Source organism: Macaca mulatta, chromosome 2 (assembly GCF_049350105.2).
Source record: "Macaca mulatta isolate MMU2019108-1 chromosome 2, T2T-MMU8v2.0, whole genome shotgun sequence".
Lineage (NCBI taxonomy): Eukaryota > Metazoa > Chordata > Mammalia > Primates > Cercopithecidae > Macaca > Macaca mulatta.
In genome coordinates this window covers 11,639,809-11,667,499 of record NC_133407.1, presented here as the reverse complement: position 1 = coordinate 11,667,499, position 27,691 = coordinate 11,639,809, and the positions used below count along the sequence as shown (strand labels likewise).

Here is a 27,691-nt window from a genome sequence, read left to right as displayed (position 1 = left end):
CGATCTTGGCTCACTGCAACCTCCGCCTCCCGGGTTCAAGCGATGCTCCTGCCTCAGCCTCCCAAGTAGCTGGGATTACAGGCGTGAATTCACATTTGTAACAGCATAAACAACATACTATAGGTCAAAGGAGACTGTGAACAAGTTTGATGTAGTTGTTGATTGAAATCCATTGTCTGCAGGCCTTCTCTAAACACAAGTCTTGGGCCCTATCTGTAGCTTTCTAGCCCTTGCTTTCTCTTACCATGAGTAGTGTGTAGCGCAACGATTCCATGACTGTAGTTGAGTTTGCTTTGCCTAATCTGCAACTCACTCAAATTGTACAGCCCCAGAGGGATGAGTCTGGGCGAACATGTAGCTGGTTGAGGTCCTGGAAAGGAAGCTGGCTGCCCCAGGTGAGGGCGGCGGTTCTGAAAGGAGCACCAGCGACCAGAGCTGGCAGTGGGAGGAGCAAAGACTCTTTCCTCCTGGATGTATTAACCTACGTGCTTCTGGTAAACTTCGCTTTGTTGTTGTTTTTTTCCCCCCTGCAGGCAAGGGGAGAGCCAATTGCACAGAGCCTTGCAGCCAGCAGTCCCGGGAGAAGTGGTGAATGTCATGGAGCCCAGCTGAAATGGACTGGCCCCCTTGAGCCTGTCCCAAGCCCTGGTGCCAGGTGTCCATCCCAGTGCTGAGGTAAGACCCCTTGAATCCCAGCCTGAGGAAGAGAGGACACAATGCCTTTTTGCAGGGGCAGGAGGCAGAGGGCCTTCTCAGGAAATAAGGAGCAGTTAGTTACTGGTTCAGTTAAACCATCTGCTTCAGCCTCCGCCCATTGGGAGGCAAGGTCTGGTTTGTCAGAGCAGATCTGGTGGCCAAAGGCTTCTGGTTTGTCAGAGCAGGTCTTTTGGAATCTTGATGGGAGTTGTATTTTCTCAGTTGCTGGTGAAATTCGAATTCCCAAGGGAATAAATGTATCCTCCAGGTAAGACTGCACCAGATTCAGGTGAATGCTTAACTTAAATATACCTCCTCTGCTCTGCAGGGGAGCTCTTGGGAAACACACACACACACACACACACACACACACACACACACACACGCGCGCGCGCGCGCACACGCTTGTGCTGCGCTCTCTCTCTCTTTCAACCCAAGGGTGACGGAGTCACAAATTATGCAGAGAGGTTATTCCAAAACATTCTGGGAAGCTCACTAAAAATTGATTTTAATGACCTAGATATGTTCTGATGATAAAGAACTATATGCTCATAGGATGATTGGAAAAATACTGTTGTGGAAGAAAATACAATATATCTGAAATCCTGCCCCTGTTAACAATCCTCCGGGTGGTTTTCTATTAAGGTTACTCTTTAAGCTTCCATAGGATGTTGATTTTTCCTGTGTGGAGGTGGAAAGGTGAGGCAGGAGAACTTGCCCCCCCCAATCTGGAAACTCTCTCTGTTTCCCAATTTTTATATATTCAAGAATTTTGCAAACTGCTTGTTAAAAATGATTAAAAACGATGGGTGGATTGAAACTGACCACGATGGGAAAACTTATGCCACGGAAATGAGCAGGTGCTACAACCCAAGGCTTTTTCGTTTTAGAAATTCTGATTAGATAAGCAAGCTGCTGGTTTCAGGGCTTACTCTACCCCAGGCTGTGAGGCATCCTGCAAACCACTTCCCTTATGCACGCCTTCATTTCCTCACCTGTGAACGGTAGGTGCCCAGTAACATGAGTTGCATGAATAAATGAACGTGAGATTTCCGTCATTATTTCATACAACAATCGTGAGGGTCCCATAAAATCATGAAAATAGAAATGTTTTTGCATCCAGTGAGCCTCCCTGCCCCTGTAGAGAGGGGCCTGGTTGACTAGGCAACCTTTGGTTTAGTGGTAGAGAGAAGTTGGCTGCATTTCCTCCTTTGGCTCTGGCTCCTTGGGGAGCCTTTAGATTACTGACACTGTTTTATAAAGGCAGATGAAAACCCACCACTGACTGACCAACATCTGGGGCACATTTCCTTCCCGGAAAAGTCAAAAAGTTGGTCAGAGAAGTGTGAAAAGGGAGCCTCAGCAATGCAGGATGTAAGAGCCGGAACTGAAATCAGAGCTTTTGACTCATAATCTCTAATGCGGGTGTAGGGGACTTCTTGCCAAATGTGAAATTGCAACAAAAGCCTCTTTCTTCAAAGCCCTGCTGTTGCAGCAGATTAGAGCCAATAAATTAGCATAATGAAGTCCCAGCCTCTGTCCCCCTCCCTCTGCTTCCTGAATCTCTTCATGTGTCCCAAAGGAGGGATAGGGAGCGGGTGGGACATCCGTTAAGCACCAGTTTATCTTTGTAGAATTGTAGGTTCAGAAAATTATAAAGGTGGTAAGGTCTACAGAGTCCATCTGGTCCCACACCCTCATTTTAAGAACCCCAGGCCACTGAGCTGGTGATGACCAGTGCCTGAGGAGAAAGTACGTACTCCTGGGAGGAAGGGAGCTCAGGTTGAGGGGTGGAGGATGGAGCGCTGCTCAGGAGGCTGCCTCATCACGGAGCTTACGTATAACTGGCAGGGAACATGGTGGGTGGTCTCTAGGTGCCAGCCCTGCCTCTTCCCTTCCTAGTCCTTCCCCCGTATCTGAAGTCCCAGTGTACTTACTTCCTGAAGTACCTCTCTAGTGTGTTTGGACTTAAGGCCATCAGAGGCCTGGTTTTCTGGTCAGCAAAATCAACTAAGATCTTATTTTTTATCTTTTTTGGATGGAGTCTCACTCTGTTGCTCAGGCTGGAGTGCAGTGGTATGATCTTAGCTCACTGCAACCTCCGTCTCCCAGGTTTAAGTGATTCTCCTGCCTCAGCCTCCCGAGTAGCTGGGATTATAGGCATGTGCCACCATGCCGGCTAATTATTTTGCATTTTTTATTTACAGATGGGGTTTTATCATGTTGGGCAGGCTGGTCTAGAACTCCTGACTTCAGGTAATCCACTCGCCTAGGCTTCCCAACATGCTGGGATTACAGGTGTGAGCCATCGTGCCCGACCTAACTAAGATCTTATTCTGAGAACCTTTAGGTCTATTTATGACAAAGGGAAGGAAGGGAAGAGGCTGTTGATTGAGCTCGTGATGGTTCCCAGCAGTGTTTTGTGATCTGTCTACATTATCTCGTTTAATTCTGCGATGAGCTAACGAGGTATCTATCCCATGTCACGGATGTAGAAATTGGGTCTCCCAGAGGTAAAGAGACTTCTGCGAGATTTCACAGCTCATAAGCAAAAGAGATACACTAAGGCTGTCTGTGACCTCCACAGCTTCTCAAAGCTAGTGAGTGCTCTTTATGGCAAGCACCTGCCCACGTGGTAGTTCCAAAATCCAGTTCTGACACAGAGTTTCTCCCGTCGGGGAGTATCATTCCATCTCAGATGCTCTGTGAACAGCTGCAGCTCAAAGCGCTTGGAGCTTTACAAAATGCTGCACTGTTCCTTTTAAACCCCAAGGGCTCTTCCTTGTATAGTAAGATAGCACCAGAGCTGGGAGCATTTAGAGAGTGCTACCGTGTAGTCCTCTCATTCAGCTGATGCCCCAGGAGGTGAGGCCCAGTGGCACTGGGCCCCCAAATCTCCCCGCCAGTTAGAAGCAAGGGGCATCTCAGTCTCTGGACTCTCAGAACTGTTTCCAGGGAAGTGCGCAAAGACAGATATGCTTACTTTTCCTCTGCAACTCGGGAAGAGATTATTCCTCTGGCTAGAGGGATTGAATTCAGTTCCACAGATACTTACTGAAAGCCTACTATGTGCCCTGCCAAATATCTCAGCTTGTTTGGGCAAGAAACTCTGGCCCACACTTGGACATACAGATCTGACAAGAGGAGGAACTTCCATACTTCAAGGCTGCTGAGGACCTTCTCTTTTCCATCCGTTCTGTCACCACTCATGTCCAGCCTTTCCTTCAAGAACTCTAAAGGGAGAAATGATGTCTCAAGTAGCTGTGTGTCCGGGGTCCCCAGACTCCTGAAGAGGTGTTTTGTTTGTTTGTTTGTTTCTTTGTTGTTGTTGTTGTTTTTGTTTGTTTGGTTGGTTTTTTTAAGATGATGTCTCGCTCTGTTGCCTAGGCTGGAATGCAGTGGCACAATCTCAGCTCACTGCAGCCTCCACCTCCCGGGTTCAAGCGAGTCTCCTGCTTCAGCCTCCCAAGTAGCTGAGATTATAGGCGCCTGCCACCACACCTGGCTAATTTTTGTATTTTCAGTAGAGAGGGGGTTTTGCTATGTTGGCCATGCTGGTCTCGAACTCCTGACCTCAGGTGATCCACACGGCTCAGCCTCCCAAAGTGCTGGGATTACAAGTGAGAGCCACTGTGCCTAGCCTGAACACAGAGTTTTAAGCGCCTGACTTGCTAACTGGGGCACAAACCAGCAGGTGGGGGAGGGAGTCAGGGTCTTTGGAAGAGACTTGCTGAGGGACAGGGCTGAGGGGAGGAGGAGGCAGAGTGGCAGAGGGAGTGATTTGGGGAGGCACTGCTAAGTGGAGGTGATGCTCTGCCTTCAGCTTTGGCTTAGCAGGGCACTCAACGTGAATTAGAGCCGAAAGAGCTCCTTGGAAGGCTTGATCGTTAGACATCATGTCTTTCACTCGAAGAAGTGGAGGCCCAGAAAGGGGAAGGATCTTGTTTGTAGCATGGGAGGAAGTGGAGTCTGTTCTGCTGACTGTCTGGTCAGGTCCTTGACACAAAACCGCCATGGCACTAGAGGCCAGGGTGTCCTGGGGAGCAGGCACAGCCCTTCCTGCCTTAGCCCATCTGGCCCAGGATGGGCTGACTTTGGCTGTTGGAGGTATTTGTGGCAGTGGCAACCCAAGAGGGAGAGGGTGTCATTTCAGTGATGCTGGAGATCTCTTGCAACCCCAGACCCTCACTCTCCTTTGGAGCCTTCATAGAGGTCTTGCTTAGGCCAGGGAGTTACAGCCTGTGGCTTCAGGTTGGGAATTTGCCACTGTAGAAAGGCATCACAGTATGGAGAAAAGGGCCCAGCTTTGAAGCCATTTGACTTGGGGCTGAGCCTGACTTGACCATAGCTGCATGACCTCCCCACTTTCTGACCCATTTCTGACCCGCTTTCCTGACCCAGTTTCATCATCTGTAAAATGGGCCAAATAATACCTACCTTTTCCCCACAAAGTAGATGTCTATTAGATGGTACCCATTAGTCTTTTTTTCATATACCCTTATTGAGGTGTAATTGACAGACAAAACCCTACACATACTTAAGTTGTACAACTTGGTGAGTTTTGACATATGTATACAGTCATGAAACTATTCCCACAATTAAGTTAATAAACATAATGATTACCCCTAAAAGTGTCCTTCTGAGCTTTATCTCTCCCTCCTGCCCCCTTCCATCTCCTGCCCTCCAGCCCCAGGCAACCACTAGACTAAGCTGCTTTCTCACACTATAGATTCGTTTGCATTTTCTGGACCTTTATGTAAATGGAATTATAGAGCATGCATTTTTTTTTCCATTCAGCATAATTATTTTGCTGTTCATCAATGTTGTGTGTATCAGTAGTCCTAGTTGTGGATATATCACAATTCATTTATCCAATTACCTGTTGACAGACATTTAGATTGTTTCAAATTTTGGACTATTAAAGCCATTAGAGTCATTTGTGGAAAAAAATGTTGTGGGATATAAGTATTTATTTCTCATGAGTAATCTCCTAAGAGTAGAATGGCTGGGTCATATGGTGGGCGTTTGTGTAACTTTTAAAGAAGCTGCCATACTGTCGTCTAGAGAATGGGTACCATTTTATGTCACCACCAGCTGTGTACTAGAATTCCAGGCACTTCACTTCCTTGCCAACACTTGGTATGGTCTATCTTTTTCTTTTTCTTTTTCTCTTTCTTTCTTTTTTTTTTTTTTTTGACACAGAGTCTCACTCTGTGGCCCAGGCTGGAGTGCAATGGCGTGATCTCAGCTTGCTGCAAACTCCGCCTCTGGGGTTCAAGCGATTCTCCTGCCTCAGCCTCCCGAGTAGCTGAATTACAGGCGCCTGCCACCATCTGGCTTATTTTTGTGTTTTTAGTAGAGACAGGGTTTCACCATGTTAGCCAGGCTGGCGTTGAACTCCTGACCTCAAGTGATCCACCCGCCTCAGGCCCACAAAGTGCTGGGATTACAGGTGTGAGCCACAGCGCGCAGCCCATCTTTTTCATTTCGATAGGTGTATGGCGATATCTCATTGTGTTTTTTTGTGCATTCCCATAAACACGAATGATACTGAGCTTCATTTTATGTGCTTATTTGCCACTGCATGGCTCCTCTGGTGAAATGTTTAGATTTTTTTGCCCGTTTAAAGAAAATCGGGTTGTTTGTCTTCTTATGATTGAGTTGTAAGGTTTCCTTATATGTTCTACAGATTAAGTCCTTTACTGGATATGTTTTGCAAAATTGTTCTCCAATTCTGTGGCTTGTACATGACAGGAGATGAAAGCAAGTAAACTAATTATTGCAATTCAGTTGAATAAGTGTGGTGCACAGGAAGTGCAGAGGAAGAGCAGTGATCTCAGGATGGGGAGTCAAGGAAGCTTCCTTAAGGAGAAGCTATATGAATTGGAACTTAAAGGAAATGAAAAGTTATCTAGGTGAGGGAAGGGTAGCCTCAGTAGACGTCCGTATGTGCAAAGACATGGAAATATGAAATGTCATGGTACACACAGTGCTATGAATAATTTGACCCGGTTGGAACACCAGGATTTTGGAGCAAAGAGTCAGAACTGGAATCCCAGTTTTCTTACTGGCTATGCGCCTTTTCTTTTTATTTAACTTTTTATTTGGAAACAATTGTAGATGGACAGGAAGTTGAAAAGATAGTACAGAGACTCCTCGTGCATCCTTCATTTAGTTTCTTATTTCTTCTTACATAATTATAGTACGATATCAAAACCAGGCATCTGAGATTGGTACAACATGTGTGTATAGTTTGTGTCATTTTCTCTTGTGTGTAGGTTAGTATAGGCATCACTAGAATCAAGATAGAGAACTATTTATTTTTCTTTTTCATTTTTTTTGAGACGGAGTCTCGCTCTGTCACCCAGGCTGGAGTGCAGTGGTGCGATCTCGGCTCACTGCAACCTCCACCACCCGGGTTCAAGCAATTCTCCTGCCTCAGCCTCTTGAGTAGCTGGGTTTACAGGCGCCCACCATGCCTGGCTAATTTTTTTTTTTTTTTTTTTTTTTTGTATTTTTAGTAGAGACAGGGTTTCGCTGTGTTAGCCAGGATGGTCTCTATCTCCTGACCTTATAATCTGCCCGCCTCAGCCTCCCAAAGTGCTGGGATTACAGATGTAAGTCACCGCGCCCGGCAGATACAGAACTGTTTTATCATCAAAAAGGTCTTCCTTGTGCTGACCCTTTATTGTCACCTTGTTTCACCTCTATAATTTTGCCTATTGAGAATATTCTCTAAATAGGATCATACAATATACAACCTTTTGAGTTTGGCTTTTTTGCACTCATCATAATGCCCTTCAGGTCCACTAAAATTGTTGAATTTATCAATAGTTTGCTTTTTTTTAAAATTACTGAATAGTATTCCATGGTATGCATATATCACAGTTTAACCATTTGCCTATGGAAGGGCATTTTGGTTAATTTCAGTTTTTGGCTATTACAAGTTAAGCTGCTACGAACAATTGTGTTCTGATTTTTGGGTGGACATACATTTTTGCTTCTCTGATATAAATGCCGAGGAGTTCAATTGCTAAGTTGCATGGTGAGCATATTATTTTGCTTTTGAAGAAACGGCCAAACCATTTCATAGAGTGGCTGTATCACTTTACATTCCCACCAGCAACGTAATCCACTTCCTCCACATGCTTGCCAGCATTTGGTGTTGTCACTTTTTCTTAACTTTAGCTGTTCACTTTTTTTTTTTTTGACACGGAGTTTCGCTCTTGTCGCCCCGCCTGGAGTGCGGTGGTGCTCTCTTGGCTCACTGCAACCTCCGCCTCCCAGGTTCAAGCGATTTTTCTGCCTCAGCCTCCCGAGTAGCTGGGATTAAAGGTAGCTGAGATTACAGGTAGCTGGTATTACAGGTGTGTGCCACCAAGCCTGGCTATTTTTTTTTATATTTTTAGTAGAGATGGGGTTTCACCATGTTGGCCAGTCTGGTCTCGAACTCCTGACCTCAGGCGATCCATGTGCCTCGGCCTCCCAAAGTGCTGGGATTATAGGTGTGAGCCACTGCGCCTGGCCAACTTTAACTGTTTTAATAGATGTGTAGCGATATCTTATTGTGGTCTTCATTTGTGTTTCCCTAGCAGCTGGCTGTGTGCCTCTCTTTCTGCTCCCCCAGTCTAGCTGTCTAAATCTAGACCACAGCCTGTGCTCCTTAAGCATGAGAAGCAAGAGGATTTGGTGCTGACAAACTCCCAGCATTTTCAGAGCTGCCCCAGAAATTTGACTTCCTTGTTCTTCAGCCCAGTTCACCAGTTACCGGAAATCTTTTGTCATTGTCCTTGGTGACGCATGAAAAGTGATGTTTTATGGAGCTGTGTATTTTTCCAGGGAGGATTGGTTTTGTTCACAGATGAGCAAACAACCTGTAAGTGCTGATTTTTTACTATGCTTTCCACCCTATTCCTCCCTGGTGCCGGCGTGCCAACATCTCTACTGACTGGCAGCAGAGATGAAGAAGCCTCTGGAGCTGGCCCAGGAGGACTGTGTTCTCAGTATTTAGAGATCATACAGTACCAAGGGCAGCTGCCATGGCCTCGAGCCTTCCCTAGCTCAGCAGCTTCCACTCTTTCCTCTTCCGGATGGAGAGGCAACTTCAATGCACTGGGGAAAGAAACGAACAATGACAGCAAATGATATTGCACTTCTTACGGACCAGGCACTAAGTGTTTTTTGTATATTAATTCATTTAATCCCCGTGACAACCCAAAGGATTGGGTACAATTTATAACTCCATCTTACAAATGAGGAAACAGGCCTAGAGAGGTCTCATAGCTAGTAAGTTGGAATTTGAACCTGGGGAGTATGACACCCAAGTCTGTCCTCTTAGTCATTATGCTATGCTACCTGCTCTTCCTCCCTCCCTCCCTCCCTCCCTCCCTCCCTCCCTTCCCTCCCTCCCTCCCTCCCTCCCTCCTTCCTTCCTTCCTTCCTTCCTTCCTTCCTTCCTTCCTTCCTTCCTTCCTTCCTTCCTTCCTTCCTTCCTTTCTTTCTTTTTTTGAGATGGGGTCTTATTCTGACCCCCAGGCTGGAGTGCAGCGGAGGGATGTCATCTCACTGCAACCTCTGCCTCCCGGGTTCAAGCGATTCTCATGTCTCAGCCTCCCAAGTAGCTGGGACTACAGGCACAAGCCACCACGCCCAGCTAATTTTTTGTATTTTTAGTAGAGACAGGGTTTTGCCATGTTAACCAGGCTGGTCTCGAACTCCTGACCTCAGGTGATCTGCCCGCCCTGGCCTCTCAAAGTGTTGGGATTACAGGCGTGAGCCACCACACCCGGCCACTGCTTGTTACTATGTGTACACTACCTGCACTAGGGTGGATAGAACCTCATGTGGCACACATATGATGCCATATAACATGGCTCATGGGTTCACAGTGCCCAGCACAGGAGCATGCACGTAGTAGGTGTTTATTTAAAAAGTTGATTGAATGCTGAATGAGTGAGCGGGCTCTCTTCACTGATGCACTGAGGTAAGGCACATACTCCGTGTTTGATTTCAGTGCAGCACTACCCTATAGCTCGGCAGACACCTGGGTGTCTCCCCTTAGGAGCATGTGGGAAGAAGAGGAGGATTTGCCGTGAGCTTTCTCTGGGGCAGGAGCAGTTTGGGATGTTGAGATGGGAAATGGAATATGGAGAAGTGAGTGTATTTCCAGGGGGAATGAAGCGGTCTTTGGAGACCTGCATTGGCTGTGGGCTGCCCAGATGTGAGTGGGCTCAGGCCCTGGATCACTGCTGGGAAGATACTCTTCTGTTTTATTTATTTATTTATTATTTATTTTTATTTTTGAGATGGAGTTTTGCTCTTGTTGCCCAGGCTGGAGGCACTGGTGCAATCCCAGCTCACTGCAACCTCCGCCTTGCGGGTTCAAGTGATTCTCCCACCTCAGCCTCCTGAGTAGCTGGGATTACAAGTGCCCGCCATCATGCCCAGCTAATTTTTGTATTTTTAGTAGAGACAGGGTTTCACCATGTCAGGCTGGTCTCGAACTCCTGACCTCAGGTGATCTGCCCGTCTTGGCCTCCCGAAGTGCTGGGATTACAGACGTGAGCCACCGTGCCTGGCCCTCTTCTGTTTTCTGAGTCTCCTGTGCACTCAGGGCCAGCTCACATACACTGCAGAAAGAGGCTGGAGGAGAATGATACAGGAGACCAGACCTTGGAAGATAGCACATGATTGCACTGGCCCTCAGATTTTCAACCCCCTGCCTGTGCAGCGGTAACCTTGACTACATTGTAGGGACTCCCATCCACTTCATCTCACTCTTGCCCATCAGGGGTGTCTGGGAGAGAAGTTTCTAGCCTGACAGATCTGAGTTCCAGTTGCAACGCCTCAGTTGCCTCAGCTGTAGACAGAGCAATAATAATAGCCAGTTTGTAGATTGTTGTGAGGGCAAAGTGGAGAAGTGTGTTAGGGAGTGTTGGCTCCTTCTCCTAACTCTTTGCCTCTCTTCCTCTCCTGGAGGCCCTCATCAGGAACACCCAGCTCTAGGGCGGTGCTGCACTGAAAGAAAACAGGGCACATGTGCCTTACCCAAGTTCAGTCAGTGAAGAGTGTCCATTCACTCATTCAGCATTCAATCGACTTTTTAAATGAACACCTACTATGTGCTTGCTTCTGTGCTGGGCACTGTGAACACATGAGCTATGGCACTTGACCTCCTGGAGCATGTGGTCTAAAGAGAGAGAGGCAGATACTAATTAAATAGTAACATGATCAAATGTGAAACCATGAATTGTGGGGGTTGCTGTGGAGGAAGCTCTGTGGTGCTGTGTGAATGAACAACAGCCTGGGAAGCCAGTGGATACCTCCTCAGGAAAGTGATTTCAACCTGGGGTTTGACTCTCTAGCTCTGGGCCACTGGAGAGGCCAGTGTGGAAGGTTCAGTAGGATCAGTCCACTTTGTGCTGTATTCTGACTCTAGGCTGACCAGGCACCTGGCCACCCCAGGGCCCTCATCCCTGCTCCAACAGCCTAGACTGTTCCGTGAGATTACCCATATCCAACCATTTGCAGGTGCTGCGGATACTGCAGGAACCGAGACTGAGCTTGGATTCCACACCTTACAGACCTGGAGCATCTTTTCTGTTGTTTGTTTTCGGATATGCTCATAACTCAGTTTGTCACTCAGCTGAACAGAGTGAGCCACCGTGGTGGTTTTGATCATCATACAGATATTTAAGGACAACTTTATTAAGGTACAGTTTATATTCCATGAAATCAACCCATGTTAAGTATACAATTCAGTGACTTTTTAAATAAGCTTACTGAGCTGTGCAGTTGTCACCACAATCCAGTTATGGAACATTTCCGTCGTTGGGGGGGTCAGCTTTAGATGCAAAAGACAGGAGAATTATTTTTGTTTTTATGGAGTTAGTTCTGTGCTCCCAGCAGAAGATCTCATTAATTAATTAATCCAATTAGTATTTACGGAGAGCCTGGGGGGCCCACAGCAGGGCTGGGTGCAAAAGGGAATAAAGAAATTAACAGGTGGTGGGGGCTTCTTCACTGTGGCTGATGAGCTTCCCACTGAAGATACACTGTTACGTGTAGCCTAACTTGCCTGCTCAGACGGAGTTCATGGAGGCTGCAGGGCGCGTTTCTGCTTTCTACCCTGTAGCTATTATTTGAAGGCAAGGCAAAGGCCTTCTTTTGCAATACCTGGTATTGCAGTGAATTATCGACTGAGCAGACAGAGAGAAGTGTACTCGCCAACATCTGCAAATAGCTCCAGGCTTTGGCAGGCCTGGATACAGGATCTTGGAAGAGAGGAGAGTGGGTATGCTGTTTACAGTGCAGATTTGACAGGTGAAATTGGGGCGAGGGTGCACCGAGGGAGGAAAGGAGTGCAGGCAAAGTCAGGGCCAGCGGCCAGGGTGAATCCAGGGAAGTGGGTGCCTGTGTGCACAGTGGGTGTTGCTTGGAGGCTGGGGAGTGAGTGGGAGTACGGCCTTGTGTACTCGACTGAGGCATTTGCACTTAATGGAGTAAACATGGAAAATGCAATTTCAGTGTCTGAGGAGGAGCTTAATGACTCAGAGCTGGACTTCAGGAGATTAATCTTTGGTGAGGAGGTAAGAAGCGAGGGACAGCCGGGCATGGTGGCTCATGCCTGTAATCCTAGCACTTTGGGAGGCTGAGGCGGGTGGATCACCTGAGGTCAGGGGTTCGAGACCAGCCTGGCCAACATGGAGAAACCCCGTCTCTACTAAAAATACAAAAATTAGCCGGGTGTGGTGGCACATGCCTGTAATCCCAGCTACTTGGGAGGCTAAGGCAGGAAAATCGCTTGATCCTGGGAGGCGGAAGTTGCAGTGAGCTGAAACCGTGCTACTGCACTCCAACCGAGATCACACCATTGCACTCCAACCTGGGCAACAGAGTGAGACTCTGTCTCAATTAAAAAAAAAAAAAAAAAAGGCGAGGGACACGTTGGGACACTGTCGTGAGGGTCCTAGTATTAGATGACGTGGACCTGACTTGGACAGGGGCAGTGAGGTAAGGAAAGAAGTGCATGGGAGAGAAAGTTCTGCCAGGTGAGGCGGAGTGATTCTTCTCTGTCCCTGAGGTCTATACGTGCCTGGCCATCTGCCTCTTGCCGTTCAACCAATCTCCCTCTGCCTGGCCACAACCGAAGCTTCCCACAGTGTGTTCTCCCATGGCTTCTTTGTACTCTCCCGTCCTCTTCTTCCCTCTTTTTCTACTTCTCCTGCCCAGGAGGAAGGAGAGGATCCAGCGAAAGGGACGGAGAGAAACACAACGCTGTACCCACGAAAGGCAGTGCCAGGGTGGGCAGTGGAAAGAGACTTCCAGAGAGGGTGGCTGGCGGTGCCAAACGCCACAGAAGTGAGTGAGGCTGGCACTGAAGGAGATCTGGGGGACTCAGGATTGGGACTAGGGTGAGACCTTCGTTACCTCATCCCAATCCTGGCCCCAGGGGGAACTGGGGACCTCAGAGAAAGCATTAGTTTACAACAGGCTGGACTAAGTGTGGGACTGTTTCTTCCGAGGACAGCCTCCCATAGGAAGCTGCCTGAAACTGCTTGGGGCTCACTGATCTCCTTCTTCTCCACCCCAAGACAGCCCCTCAGGGTCTCCATGGGCTTGCTAGAGTTCCTGCACACAATATGAAAACCACAGATCAAATTCACCTCCCCGCATCCTGCCACAGAGAATTCTGAGACCCAGCAAAGTACCTGATTTGTCCAAGGTCATCCAGTGAGGTGTGACTTTGTGGGTCTTCCTTTGCTTTCCTTTGATTTATCATCTTCAGTTGGTTTACGCTCCCCTTTTATTCACCTCCCCCTAACCTTCCCCTCCTCCATAAGAATTGGCAATAGAGAGTTGATGGTTGAGGTCTGATTTATAGCTGAAGATTGAGGTCAAATTTGTAGCTGAAGATTGAAGTCCATTTATTGAGTGCCTCCTTCTACCAAGCATTGTTTTAGAGGTGTGTACAAACATCATTTTATTTAATTCGTTTTTTTTTTTAATTTGAGATAGCGTCTCGCTCTGTTGCCCAGGCTGGAATGCAGTGGCACTATCTCGGCTCACTGCAACCTCCACCTCCTGGATTCAAGTGATTCTCCTGCTTCAACCTCTCGAGTAGCTTGAATTACAGGCATGCACCACCACACCTGGCTAAGTTTTTACATTTTGGTAGAGACAGGGTTTCACCATGTTGGCCAGGCTGGCCTCGAACTCTTGACCTCAAGTGATCCGCCTACCATGGCTTCCCAAAGTACTGGGATTACAGGCGTGAGCCACCGCGCCCGGCTTTAATTCTCATAAGACCCTTTCAAAGTAGGTGTCATTACCCCATTTTCCTGATGAAGAAATAGAGGCTCCTAGAGACCGAATGGCTTGCTTACTTTGGATAGTTACTAACTGGTGCTGCTGGTTTATATTCTCTCCCCACACACGTATTTCTTCAGTCACTCATGTTTACTGAGTGCTTTAATGCCAGGCACTGTTTTAGGTGCTGATACAATATGAATAAAGGACACAAAAATCCTGCCAAGACCTTCTCCACGTGTCGCTTGCTTGCGAGGGGAGATCGGCTTGTTCTTTACAAAATCTCCTGTGCTAGATGTCTCAGGGCTGGGTAGAGCAGCTGCTGTGTTGATTGGCTATTGCTAAGATGAAATTCATGGCCCAATTTGCTTCTCAGCCAGCAAGGCATATAGACTCTTTCTCTCCGCTCCCGGGGGGTCTCTGAAGCCTTCTGCTGAAACTGCCCCTAGGCGAGATAGTTTATTCTGTAAGGAGTGCGACTGTAGCTCCCTCCCCCATGGCTTCTCCCCCATTTCTTTGCTTTTATCACCAGCGGTTTCCCTCAGCCACCACCCCTAGCAGAACCCTGAGTTAGTTCCACGATTTAGCTCTGATAAAGGCGAGCTATTTTGGCTTCCTCTGCCCTAAGCCCCAGTGAGAATTTGGACTCAGTGTTTTCACTTGTCATTTTAGACTGTTTGCCAGAGTTTGCGGAAAAAGGCCTGTATTATTAATGCCCTTGCCGGGAACAGCTGCACCCTGCCAGGTTGTCATGTGAGACCTCTGAAAAGCTCCGAGCTACAAGGCCCGCAGCTCTCCTGGGCCCACTGGGTCAGGTGGGAAATGTGATCCTACAGAAACTGCAAGCAGCCAAGGAGGGCGGAAAGCAACTTGGAAGGAACTGATCAGAGTCTCACGTAGGAGACGCAGCCGTCCTGGGAGCGGCCCGGGAGGCCTAATTCCATCTTGTGCCTCCGGGGGCCTGCTATATTTGAAGATCTTTTAGCCTAAGGGATTTTATCACGTCATATAAAAGACACATAAGATAAAAATGAAGATATTAATAATCAGTTTGATAATATTTAGAGAGCCATTATTCCTTATAGTGGTCACTATCCTCGTCACTTGAAATAAATTAGTTTTAATTTTCAGAACAAGCCTTTGAAGTGAATGGGACTTGTTATTGCCATTTGATAGAAAAGAAAACAGTCTCAGCCGGGCGTGGTTGCTCACGCCTGTAATCCCAGCACTTAGGGAGGCCGAGGTGGGAGGATCACCTGAGGTCAGGAGTTTGAGACCAGCCTGGCCAACATGGTGAAACCTTGTCTTTACTAAAAATACAAGAATTAACTGGGTACGGTGATGCATACCTGTAATCTTAGCTGCTTGGGAAGCTGAGGCTAGAGAATCGCTTGAACCTGGGAGGCAGAGGTTGCAGTGAGCTGAGATCACACCACTGCATTCCAGCCTGGGCGACAGAGCAAGACTCCGTCTCAAAAAAAAAAAAAAAAGGAAAAGAAGAAACAGTCTCAGAAGGGTTAAGTGAATTACCCAAGGTTATGCCAGGTAGTAAAGGGTAGAGGTGGAATTTGAACATAGTCTATCTAGCTGGAAGCTCATGCTCCTTTCAGGATGTTGTGAGCCACTAGACACATCATACTTCTCTGACGCCTCAGTTTATCTCTGCAGTTGGTTCCCACTCCTCTGTCTCTGCCCATTACTCTGTTAGCAGCTTCTGGAGCCTGGTGTTCCAGGAGGCACTTGACAAGAGTTCACTATCTGGTGAGCCAGGGGTTAGTGGGGTGGATGGTGGGGCTTCAGGCCAGACCAGGAGCCAGAAAAGATGGTCTCTGTCACCCTGTCTTCTATTCACTGAAATGACCCCTCTTCACCTCTTCATGCTCCATCAAAGCTCCTTTTTAGTGCTGGGAGCTCACCACGGAGTTTAGAGAAAACAATCTAATAATGTTACTTGCTTGCGTAGAAAACCTCCACCAGTCCCAGTTGCTTGCAGGATAAATTGGGACTAGAAATACCTCTGCCTGGAGCACATGTCCTGTTGAAGACCATTTCTCATCCCTGCAGCCCTTATACCCTCTCCCACCTCATAGCTTCTCCCCATCCCTTAACAGAACGGGCCACTTTCATGACTGAGCCTTTGTACTGCTGTTCTCTCTGTTGGGCATGCCTTGCTCTGCTTGGTGAACTCCTATTCAAACTTCAAAACCCAGGATGAACTTTACCTTTTCTGACTTCTGACTTCCTCTAGTAGAGTTGGCACCACCTCAGCCCTTAGTTTTTAATGCTTTACATGATTTTCCACCCAGTAGTTTATGGTCTTTCTCTAAGGCCTCAGCAGCAGCAGCTGGGCCCTATTTATTTCTGTATCATCTGTATTTGGGGCATATTGCTGTGAACAAACGAATGAGGGCTCATTATAAAACAAACTGTATAAAGTATGAGTTACAGGTGGCCCCACTCTAACTGAAGTGTTAGGTTAGGTTGGGGGAATTCAGAGAGAGGAGAGGTGATAGGCTGAGGCCTGGCATTATTGATTAGTTGACCAGTGAGCTGTGCACTCTGCCTCGAGCGCATTATTGCAAATGAGCCTAGGACCTATTGAGAGAAGGTCCCAGCGGGTGGAGTAACAGTGGGAGACCTTACCATTGGGAAGTGAAGCTTAGGTCTTCCCTGTTCTCCAGGCCAGACTCAAACTCTGTGCCTGATCTGCCTCCCAGGAGAGGAACTCCTTGGGCAAACCTGGAGAAAAAGTGGGGATTTGGGATGGTCCCCAAAGGAGAGTGGGGGTGTGTATTGTGCAGAAGAGGAGTCGAAACAGAGACAACAGAAAGTCCAAGTCAAGCCTTCCTTACTTAATACGTAGTGCTCGGGGGCATCCTTCTGGCTGTAGCATCTGCCTAATGGCTGCTCCTAAGAATGCAACATGAGCTGAATTCAAACATGAATTTGGAGCCAGTACCTGAATATATGGGTTGTTCTATGCCACTGGGCCCCCGGCCCATTTAATTTCTCCTTCCCCTGCTACCAAGGCTTCTGAGAAGTTGCTGTGTAGGCACTTAATGCTTCGGAGATGGTCAGGTGTGAGTTTAAATCCTGGTTTCAGGCACTTTAGTTGCTAATTGTGTAGCACCGAGCAAAAATAATAGGGATGCTGCTTTTATAGGGCCATTCAGGTCAGTGATGTTGGTGATACTGCCGAGAGCTTACTATGTGCCAGGCATTATGCTAAGTGGTTTATGACCATTATCTCATTTATTCCTCTGAATACCCTACAGGCAGATGCTGTCATCATTCTGAAGTTCCACATATATAACTGAGGTTCAGAGAGGTTAAGTTGCCTGAAGCCATAAAACAAATGATGATGGAATCAGATCATGGACCCTGATATGTCACATCTTAACCATTATGCCATTGGTGCACAGTTTGCCTGATCCTAAGAATCACCTGAGACTCCTGTTAAAAGAGCAATTCCCAGGCCCTGTCTCAGATTCTGATTCAGCCCACCTGGGGTGGAGCCTGGGGCGCAGTAGATGCAACAGGCACCCTGGATGACATTAGGATCTGGCAAGTTTAAGAAACACTATATTGTGCTTTCCTGCCTGTAAGGTGTGGTTCATGGTTGGCCCTCAAGAAATGTTAGCTGTTATTATTACGATATAAATGGATTGAGAAGACAGCTTATTGTGAAAGAATGTATGTCTTTAAAAAGCTTATTAGCCCTGGCACTAGATTTTAAAGATAAAAGTCAGCTGGGTGCGGTGGCTCATGCCTGTAATCCTAGGACTTTTGGAGGCCAAGCCAGGTGGATCATGAGGTCAAGAGATTGAGATCATCCTGGCCAACATGGTGAAACCCATTCTCTACTAAAAATACAAAAAAAAAAAAAGAAAAGAAAAGAAAAAAAAAAATTAGCCAAGTGTGGTGGCACATGCCTGTCAGTCCCAGCTATTAGGGAGGCTGGGGCAGGAGAATCGCTTGAACCTGGGAGGTGGAGGTTGCAGTGAGGATCACACCGCTGCGCTCCAGCCTGGGTGACAGAGAGAGACTCCATCTCAAAAATAAATAAATAAATAAATAAATAAATAAATAAATAAATGAATGAAAAATAAAAAAGATAGAAGTCAAGGGGAAGTAGATCCTGGATCAGTGAATCTATACTCTGATACTCTAAACTCAAAACTATCTGCAAATAGGATGAGTGCCTTTTTAGGTCCCTGTCACTAGTGGTCAAGCAATCAGTGCCGTCATGTGTGGGTGTGATGCCTGAGCTGTTCTTCAAGGACCCAGTCCTCAGTCAGTGTCTGCTGTATACATGCAGGCTTCAGAGGGCATTTGTGCACTGAGGAGGGCTTTGGGTGTGTTAATATTCTAGAAGAGGTGGAGTAGAGCAGCTCTGCAAAGTAAGGAAGAAGGTAGGAGGTGTTAAAAAGAAAAACTTTAGACAAAATCCATGTAACAGAGTTTATCTGAGCAAAGAACCATGCATGAATTGGGCAGCACTCCGAACCAGAAGAGGTTCAGGGAGCTCTGCTGCAGCAGCGAGGGCAGTGAGCTTTTGTAGGCTGAACATGAAAAGAAGACTAAGAAAATATATTTTATTAGCATGGGAAGACCCTAGTTAGAAGTTAGTTGGCGGTTTCTAATTGATGAAACCTCTAGTTTCATTTTACTGCTTACATTGAATTGGATTTTGGTTTGCTTATGTAGAAGCTCTGGTTATGGAGACGACCTCAGGCTAAAGGCCTCCTTCTCATTTGCTTTAACAGAGGGATGGCAGAGGTAGAAGACAGCAGATATTTTAGGGCCATCACTATTGCCTCGTACCCTGGGTAACCTGCACTGAAGTCTTCTCTGTAGCTTCAGAGCATCTAGATCCCCTGTCATGCCACTGATATACTAAAGCACTTCATTTTCCTCGGGGACTGATGATGTCTTGTTATCTCTTATTAGCATTCCAAGGCTTGTCTTATTTTTGAATTCTCAAGGTCCATTTGTGGGCATATAAATTACTGAAGGCAGTCAGGAAATATTGTCCCATCAGAGCTGGGAGAAAGACTCAACCCTGGTCCATTGACCTATTTCCAACCTCAGCTTTGATGACAAAACTCAGCAGAAGCTTTCTCGTAGACTAAAAGCACTTTATAAGACACTGCTTAAAGCTGAAGGAAACCCACTGAAAGATCACCCTTGAATACCTCCTTTACTGAGACCATGATTATCTGGGATAGAATCCATAGTAATAGCTGCTACTGTGCACAGGGATTGTGTGCTGGATGCTTTACATGTATTTTCTCATTTAATTCTCCTACCAACTCTATGATAGTAGTCACACTATGATACAGGTCACACTGGTATTGTTTCACAAATGAATACATGGGCCTAGAAAATTCAACTAGATTTCCTTAGGTTAGCAGTAGAGTTGGACTTCAAACCTAGGTCTGTGTAGCTCACAAATGAACACTTACTATGCTTATACCATTTTGCCTCATTAGAATAATAGGAAGTCCTTCCTTTTTTGGTGAGGAAGAAATTTAGAGATTGGTTACCCTGACTGGAGGGTGGCAGATCCCTACATTCACATTTGAGGTCATTCCTAACCTTTTTAAATGTGGATAAGCATGAGCTTAATCAAGTCATTTCTTAGTAAGATAGATTGTTGGTTGCTCATGATTCTCAGTGAGGATCTAGTAATGCCAAGAATCATGGCAGACAGTTAGGGGGAATGTGTATCTGCAACTATGGGGCTGTATGGCAAAGATGTTGAGGGCCAGGAATTTGACTACTTCTGGGGAGTGATGACAACTGAGTACAGGAAGTGAGAGGAAGGGAGCATGTACCGTGTATCATTTAATCAACCTTGAACTTGAGACCAAAGGGAACATACCCTAAGTTTAACTAGGATGGATTTATCCAGATATAATGGCATCATAAATTGAAAAGTATCTATGTATAATTCTCTCTCTCTTTTTTTTTTTGAGATGGAGTTTCGCTCTTGTTGTCCAGGCTGCAGTGCAATGGCGTGATCCTGGCTCACTGCAACCTCCGCTAACTGGGTTCAAGTGATTCTCCTGCCTCAGCCTCCCAAGTAGCTGGGATTACAGTCGCCTACCACCACACCCAGCTAATTTTTGTATTTTTAGTAGAGATGGGTTTTCACCATGCTGGCCAGGCTGGTCTTGAACTCCTGACCTCGGGTGATCCACCCGCCTCGGCCTCCCAAAGTGCTGGGATTACAGGCGTGAGCCACCGCACTTGGCCCCAATTCTTTCTTTTTAATAGTAATCTAATTACATTTATTTGGCTGCTTTGTTTTCTGCCTCAGGTATGCTAAGTTTGTCTCTCAAAACTCTTTGTGGGCAGGAATTGTAGTTTATGTGGTAGTGATGGTTGTATTTTAATTTCACAGAGTGTCTAGCAGGTAATAATTAGCCAATAAAATGTTTTCATTCATTCACCAAATATTTATTGGATAGTTACCATGGTTTGGGCACTGGACATAAAGATGCTAGGGATACAGTGATAATTATTACTTAGCAGTTGAAATGCTTACAGTTTTAAGGGAAGACAGACATGTAGGCAAATTAAAATGACATTTTAATTTGATTAGAATATAATTGAGATTTAAGTACAATTTATTGGGAACTCAGATGAGAAACAATGAGAAAACAAAGAGAGGGAGACAGATTTAAGAAATATTCTGAGAGTAGAAATAGAAGCTTGTGACCTATTCAGTTGGAATCAACACGGTTCATGGGATTGCTCTAGGGGCAGTGAGGTACTGGCCTGGACAGTGATCCAGGAGCACTCAGGGTGAGAGATGAGTTGAATATGAGGTGAGAAAAAAGGAAAGTTGAAGATACCAAGCTTAGCAAGATAGTAAGAGGTGGAGAGAGGGAGGGAGGGGATTATCATGGTTAATATATAGGGAGTGCTTATTACTATGTGTGAGGTAATTAACATGAATTGCCTCATTTTTTCCTCATAGTAAAAGAGGTAGGCACTTTTGAGGATACAGACACTGAGGGCAGTTGAGCAGCCTGTCCAAGATCAGACTTCTGAGGAGTGGAAGAGTTAGGTTTACGCCCAGGAATCCTTGCTCCAGAGTAAACAGTCATGCAGCTGGGTGGAGAAAAATTCCAGTATCTGGTCAAGAACATCCGAGAAGCTCTCATGCTGGTAACTCCCAAATGTGTATCTCCACCTTACACCTTCTCCCTGACCTCTAGACTTTCCTGTCAGGCTTCCTACTTTACGCTCTGTTTGACAGTCTCATCTCAAACTCAGAACATCCAAAACTGGACTCCAGATTTCTTCTGCTCGCAGGTCTGCTCTTCCTTTGTCTCCTCTTTTTCCGTTAAAGTAGCACCATCCATCTAGTTGCTTGGGCTCCAACCCTTGGAATCATCCTTGACTGTTCTCTCTCTCACACTCACATCTAAAATATCAGGCATGATTTTCAAAGCACATCTAAAATATACCCACTTCTCACCACCTCCACTGCAACCACCTGGTCTAAGCCATGAGCATCTCTCTCTGGGACTACTACTGTCTCCTTGCTACTGTCCCTGTCTCCTATTCCTGTTCCCACATGGCAGCCTGAGCAATTCTGGCGTATTAAGTCAGATCCAGTTGTTCCTCTGCTCAGCCTCCTGCAGCAGCTCCTATTTTATTTGCTAAAAGCCAGAGTTCTTGCCAAGACCTCAAAGGCCCTGCCCAGTCTCCTCCACCTCCCCAGGGTCGTTGTTTGTTCCTCCGGGACACTGTCTCCATGTATCCTCTTCCTTGTTCCTTTCCTTCCAACCAGTGTACATCCGTGCACTCCTGCCTTGAGCCTTGTGGCAAACACTCTTCCGCAGATATTATGGGACTCATTCCTTCACCATCTTCAACTGTTTGTTCAAATGTCCCCTTCTCAGTGAGGTCTCCTCTGACTGCCCTTTTGAAAATGGAAACCTACCTCAACCCAGTACTTCCAATCCCCTCTTTCTTTCTTTCTCCCTCTCTCTCTCTCCCTTTCTTTCTTTTTGAGATAGGGTCTCGCTCTGTCACCCAGGCTGAAGTGCAGTGATGCATTCTCGGCTCACTGTAACCTCCACTTCCTAGGTTCAAGTGATTCTCCTGCCTCAGCCTCCTGAGCAGCTGGGATTACTGGTGCCCACTATGACACATGGCTAATTTTTGTATTTTTAGTAGAGATGGGGTTTCACCATGTTGGTCAGGCTGGTCTCAAACTCCTGACCTCAAGTGATCCGCCCACCTCAGCCTCCCAAAGTGTTGGGATTACAGACATGAGCCAACGCGCCTGGGCCAATTCACCCTTTCTTGTACTCTGCTCTACTTTGTTCTCTGAGCACTTAGCATCTTTTAAGATACTAATTTTTTGATTTGTTATATTTATGGTTCTTAGTGTCTCCCTCTGCTAGTATGTAAAACTAAGGATTTGATCTTCATCTGAGTTATTCACTGTTGTAGCCTATGCACTAAGAATTATACTTAGCACTTAGCAAATGTTTAATACATTTTTGTTAAAGTGAGTATAAGTGTAGAATATAAAGCTTTTGTGCAGGTATCTACTTTAAACATTTTTGAAAGGATATGGTCTGAGGCTAGGCACAATAGCTTACGTCTGTAATCCCAGCACTTTGGGAAGTCAAAGTGGGTGCATCTGGAGCTCAGGAGTTCGAGATCAGCCTGGGAAACATGGCAAAACCCCGTGTCTACAAAAAGGAAAAAAAAATTAGCTGGTCACGGTGGAGTGTGCTTGTAGTCCCAGCTACTCAGGAGGCTGAGGAGGGAGGATTGCTTGAGCCTGGGAGGTGGAAGTTGCAGTGAGCCGATACTGCACCACTGCACTCCAGCCTGGGTGGCAGAGTGAGACCCTGTCTCAAAAAAAAAAAAAAAAAAAAAAAAAAGAGAAAGAAAGAAAGAGAAAGAAAGAAAGAAAAAGAAAACGAAAAAAAGTTGAGGTCGAGTCTGAGGGAGATGTGACTGGGGGCTGGCCATGTGGAGGCGAGAATCCTCCCTGTGTGTGTGGGCATTTTGGGACTGGCAGGAAGCTGGTCCCAGAGGAGGCTAAGCTGGGGAGGATGCCTGAAAGGCATTAGTGGGAGGGAGTTTGAAAAAGACCCAGAGAGGCCTGTTTGAAGTAAGTATTGGAAAGGACTCTTTAGATTTTGCAATTAGAAAGGCAGTTTCAGTGGAATGATGTGAGCTGACTTCAATTATTTAAGGAACCATTGGAAAGTGGGGAAGTGTAAGCAAGTGTAAGCAAGTCAAGATACCCTGCCATAAGGAAGGAGAGATTAGGTTGCTGTTTGAGGAAGTGATTTGTTTGAGGTATATTTTTTTTTAAGCTCTACAAAATATCATCTTTTGGGTGTGAGTAGGGATTGGGGAAATGACACAGTAAGCTAATAACATCCAAACCAGCTTGTGAAACATCGTGCAAGTTCTATCTGGTTCATACCAAAGAGTCCCTACTCAGTTCAAGCCTCTGTCATGCCTGGCACATAGTGTTGAATATTGTATTCAATAAATATTCAACAATAAATGTTTGTCGAATACAATATTAAATACTGTAGAATTTAGACAGGTCCCTGTATCAACAACAGCAACAATGACCACCACCGCCACCACCACAACAAAATAACAAGAATGTCCTGTGTGGGGGGTTGCTTTTTGATCCACTTGCCTTTGGCTAGTGATGTCTTTTTCTCCTTAGTGACATGCTCTTTAGCACTTTGAGCAGCTGTATGTGGTTCTATTTTGGTTTCCTCTTTACTGCATGGCGATTATGTTTTCAAGAGGTGAATCTTCAGGGTGACTAGAGTGACGTGTTATCTGAGTTCTGGATGGAGGTAAGGGAATATCACAGTGAGTCTGGGGAAGCAAGGGGACAAGAGAGTTGGCCAAATGAGGCGGAAAGACCCTGGACTTGCGATCAGAAGAACCTGATGTCAAATCAGATCCATTACAGCAAGTCGAGCCACCTCTCTGAAAGTTGGATTTAAATGATCTAAGGTCATTTCCTTTGGATTTTATAGAAAGAATCGTGTCAGGAGAAAAAGAAAAACAAGAAACCGTGACTTGCTGAACATACTCAGAACCAAAGTTTTTCTTTCTTTCCTTTTTAAAAAAAGTGATATACAGCGAATAGAGGCTTAGTTCCGTAATGGTGGCAAATGATGTAATGTTCACAGATGTCCTGGGGGAAAACAGAACAATTGACTTCTATTTTATTCTTACCTTTTCTGAGGAAAGTCAGGCAGACTAAATAGGAAAGAAAGGAAGGAAGGAAGGCAAGAAGGAAGGAAGGAAGGGAGGGAAAGAAAAAGAGAAAGAGAGGGAGGGAGGGAAGGAAAGGAAAGAAAGGAAGGAAGACAGGAAAGAAAGAAAGCAGAAAGAAAGAAAGAAGAAAGAAAGAGCCCCTAAGGTTAGTAAGTATCTTATATCCCTGGAACTACACTAGGCACATACATACCTTATCAGGTGAAGGGCGTTATGTCAATGTTTTAGGTAACCTACCCAAGGTCCACAGCTAACAATGGGAAGAAAAGATAGAACAAGCCTTTGGGGGAGAAAATTGAAGCCCATGGCCCATAAGAAATAAAGCCAAGAAATGTAGTTGCTTAAAGTCAGCCAGATTCCCCAGCACCCAGCATAGTGTCTTATTCTTAGGAGAATTTGAGAAATATTTATTTATCTAAGGGATAGTTGGTTGGTTGAATGAATTACCTGAGGAAACTTGAAAATGTGTTTTGCTGAAGTGCTGTTGAAGGTCCTCAAGGTCTTACGGAGATGGGAGAAACGTAGGGGGAGAGAAATGTAATTTAAATTTTCAAAAGGAATAATTATAAACCAACTGTATCAGGAAGTAACAGAGATGACCTACGTAAAATGCATAGCACTTGGTAGTACTCAACAAGCGATAACTATGATATTTAAGGGAATTACTATTATCATGAAATAAATATGTTTCTGCTGCTGCTGCTTATGCTGGAACTTGAGACATAGAATTATGGGGCCCATATTTAAAAGCACTTTAGTTTTTCTCTATCCATGATGTCTCATGGTGTAAGGTAACCATTTCCCAGTTGGCAGTCATGCCTAGCTTCTTGTACCTCTGCTTTAGTTCCCCTTTGTGGTGTCTGCACAGTAAAATTTATATACGGCCATATAGCCTATATGTTAAAGACCATCCCAAGTATCTCCTCAGTGGTCAGGCATTTTTGTATGATACAGAAGCATAACTTTTAATTGACATTGACTGTGGTGGTAATTAACTGAAAGCTCTTCTATTAGACAGTGAACATCTTTGTATCCTCAGTAACAGGATTTCTGTTCTCGTAGACGAGATGGTAAATGTGGACTGGATGGTGGTTCAATTGGTTTACATGTAGTGCTTCTAGAACTGTCACTAAAGGGTGATCATTTGTGTTGGTCATGGGGATAGTGCCTCTCCTCAGCTCGAACCTGTGATTTAGATGAACACATAAAGGGCTTGTTGATCACATTTACAGAAAATTTGAAGCTGAGAGGGGTAGAAAATATTGTATATGCCAGAATCAAGATTCCCTGTAAACTTAACAGCCTAGAGTAAGGACTGAGTGAAGAAAGACAGGCTGCACCAAGGTAAATGTAAAGACCTAGCTGTCGGCTCCAAATACCAGTGGTTAAGCCAGGCAGTGTGTGTGGGTGGGGTGGCATTGGCGGGGCTAAGGATTAGGACTTGGCCTAAGAAAAGATAGTGAGGCTATCAGTTGCTCACACTCTGTAATTCCAGTACTTTGGGAGGCTGAGGTGGGGGGAATCGCTTGAGGTCAGAAGTTTGAGATCAGCCTGGGCAACATGGTGAAATCCCATCTCTACAAAAAATACAAAAATTAGCTGGAGGTGGTGGTGTGAGCCTGTATTCCCAGCTACTCAGGAGACTGAGGTGGAAGGATGGCTTGAGCTCGGCAGGTGGAGGTTGCAGTGGGCTGAGATCACACCACTGCACTTCAGCCTGGGTGACAGAGCCAGAGCCAGACCCTGTGTCAAAAAAAAAAAAAACAAACAAACAAAAGAAAGGCTAGTGCACCTGATTTCAACCAAGTGAGAATCACTGACATGAAGCTACTAAAAACTAACCAGAAGCTTTTAGTATTTGCATCATAGAGGTGTAGTCATTCCTCTTGTTTTATAGTAGTCGGGTCACACCTGGAACTGAGCTTACTGTCATTCTTTTAAGAGTGAGGTGGGCAAATGGAAATAGGCCCAGAGGACAATAAACAGAAAAGTTAGGAGATTCAGAAACCATGTTATCTAAAGAATGATGCAAAGACTGAGACTATTTTGCTTGAAAAAGAGAAGGTTTAGAAGACTGCCATAGTCTTAAAAGATTGTTTTATGGAAAAAAGAACAGACATTTGTTAGAACCAGGAATGGATGCTTAGGGGAATGGGGAAAGAGTTCGGTCCAACGTATAAAAAATTTTCATAATTAATATTTGGCTCTCTGCTGACAGGCTGTCTTGAAAGGAGAATTATCATTAATACAGATGTGGAAGTAGATGCTGGCTGGCCACTGTTTGTTGCTATTGAGTGGGAAATTTTTATTCATTCGGTAGAGGATTGGGCTGGTGTCCACTAAGATCTTTTCTAGCTGTGATGGTGTGATGCTGGGCCTCAGAGAGCAGGAAGCCCTACGCACCATGTTCAAGGGAACCTGGATAACGTTGTTGGCAGGCTAATGGGAGCTGGCAGTGTAGAAAACTTGAGCTTTGGATGCAAAGCTAATGATTAAAATCTTTCTGTATTTGACTTGCTGTCAGCATAGAGAACATATCAGTTTGAGTTTATGTAAGATAATTCGTATTTCAAGGTGCCCACCACGTCGCATTTACTATTTGAGAAACAGCCGAATAACTGAGGGCATTTGATTTTGCATATCTTCTCCCAAGGGATCTTGGGGACACTGTGGACCTCCTGGATGTCCTTCCAGCACTGCTTCAGCAAGGTCCCGGTCAACATAGGAACCCTTCCTTATCCAACCTTATCTGTAGGGGCAGTCTTTCCTCAGGGTGCTGTAGCCACAGGCTTTGGAGTTAGATGAGTTGGTTTGAATCCTAGCTTTGTACCAGCTCCACGGCCTTGGGCAAGTGGCTTAGTTCTTCATGTAAAGTTGTTTTTTTTTTTTTTTTTTTTTTTTAGGCTGTGCCTTGCTCTGTCACCCTGGCTGGAGTGCAGTGGTGTGATCTCAGCTCACTACAACCTCTGCCTCCCAGGTGCAAGCGATTCTTCTGCCTCGGCCTCCCCAGTGGCTGGGATTACAGGCACGCACCACCATGCCTGGCTAATTTTTGTATTTTTAGTAGAGACAGGGTTTCACCATGTTGGCCAGGCTGGTCTCGAACTCCTGACCTCAAGTGATAGGCCCGTCTTGGCCTCCCAAATTGCTGGGATTACAGGTATGAGCCACCAAGCCTGGCCTAAAGCTTCTCATCTCTATCTATTGAATGCAGGCGACTCATTTCCACCTGCCAGGTTCTTAATGATCATTAGAGCGAGAGAAACTGCCCAGCAGTATAGCACTAGCACGTGTTCCTGTTCAGTCAGTGGTGTTAATATTTGTGATGATAGGTATAGACTATTGATAGACTTGATGACTATATTCAGTCGTCTGTGGGTAGCTACTTGGTGTGAAGAAT

The 27,691-nt window shown here is 45.7% G+C and overlaps 1 protein-coding gene and 1 long non-coding RNA gene across 3 annotated transcripts in view; one reads left to right on the top strand and one right to left on the bottom strand.

Annotated features, from left to right (window-relative positions):
* Positions 1-533: 533 nt before the first annotated feature.
* The window catches only part of ST6GAL1 (ST6 beta-galactoside alpha-2,6-sialyltransferase 1), a gene marked incomplete at its 5' end in the record, with an annotated part of 108,610 nt that continues 81,452 nt past the window's right edge, over positions 534-27,691 (top strand). Inside the window, 1 exon segment of the mRNA NM_001258080.1 lies at positions 534-675.
* The window catches only part of LOC144339000 (uncharacterized), a 31,175-nt gene continuing 7,643 nt past the window's right edge, over positions 4,160-27,691 (bottom strand). The window contains exon 3 of one of the 2 annotated variants that reach the window (XR_013413524.1): positions 4,160-6,029. This is a non-coding gene — a long non-coding RNA (uncharacterized LOC144339000). Of the gene's footprint in view, positions 6,030-7,217; positions 7,267-27,691 lie in introns of those variants that run through there. The other variant, XR_013413523.1, reaches the window with a different exon arrangement.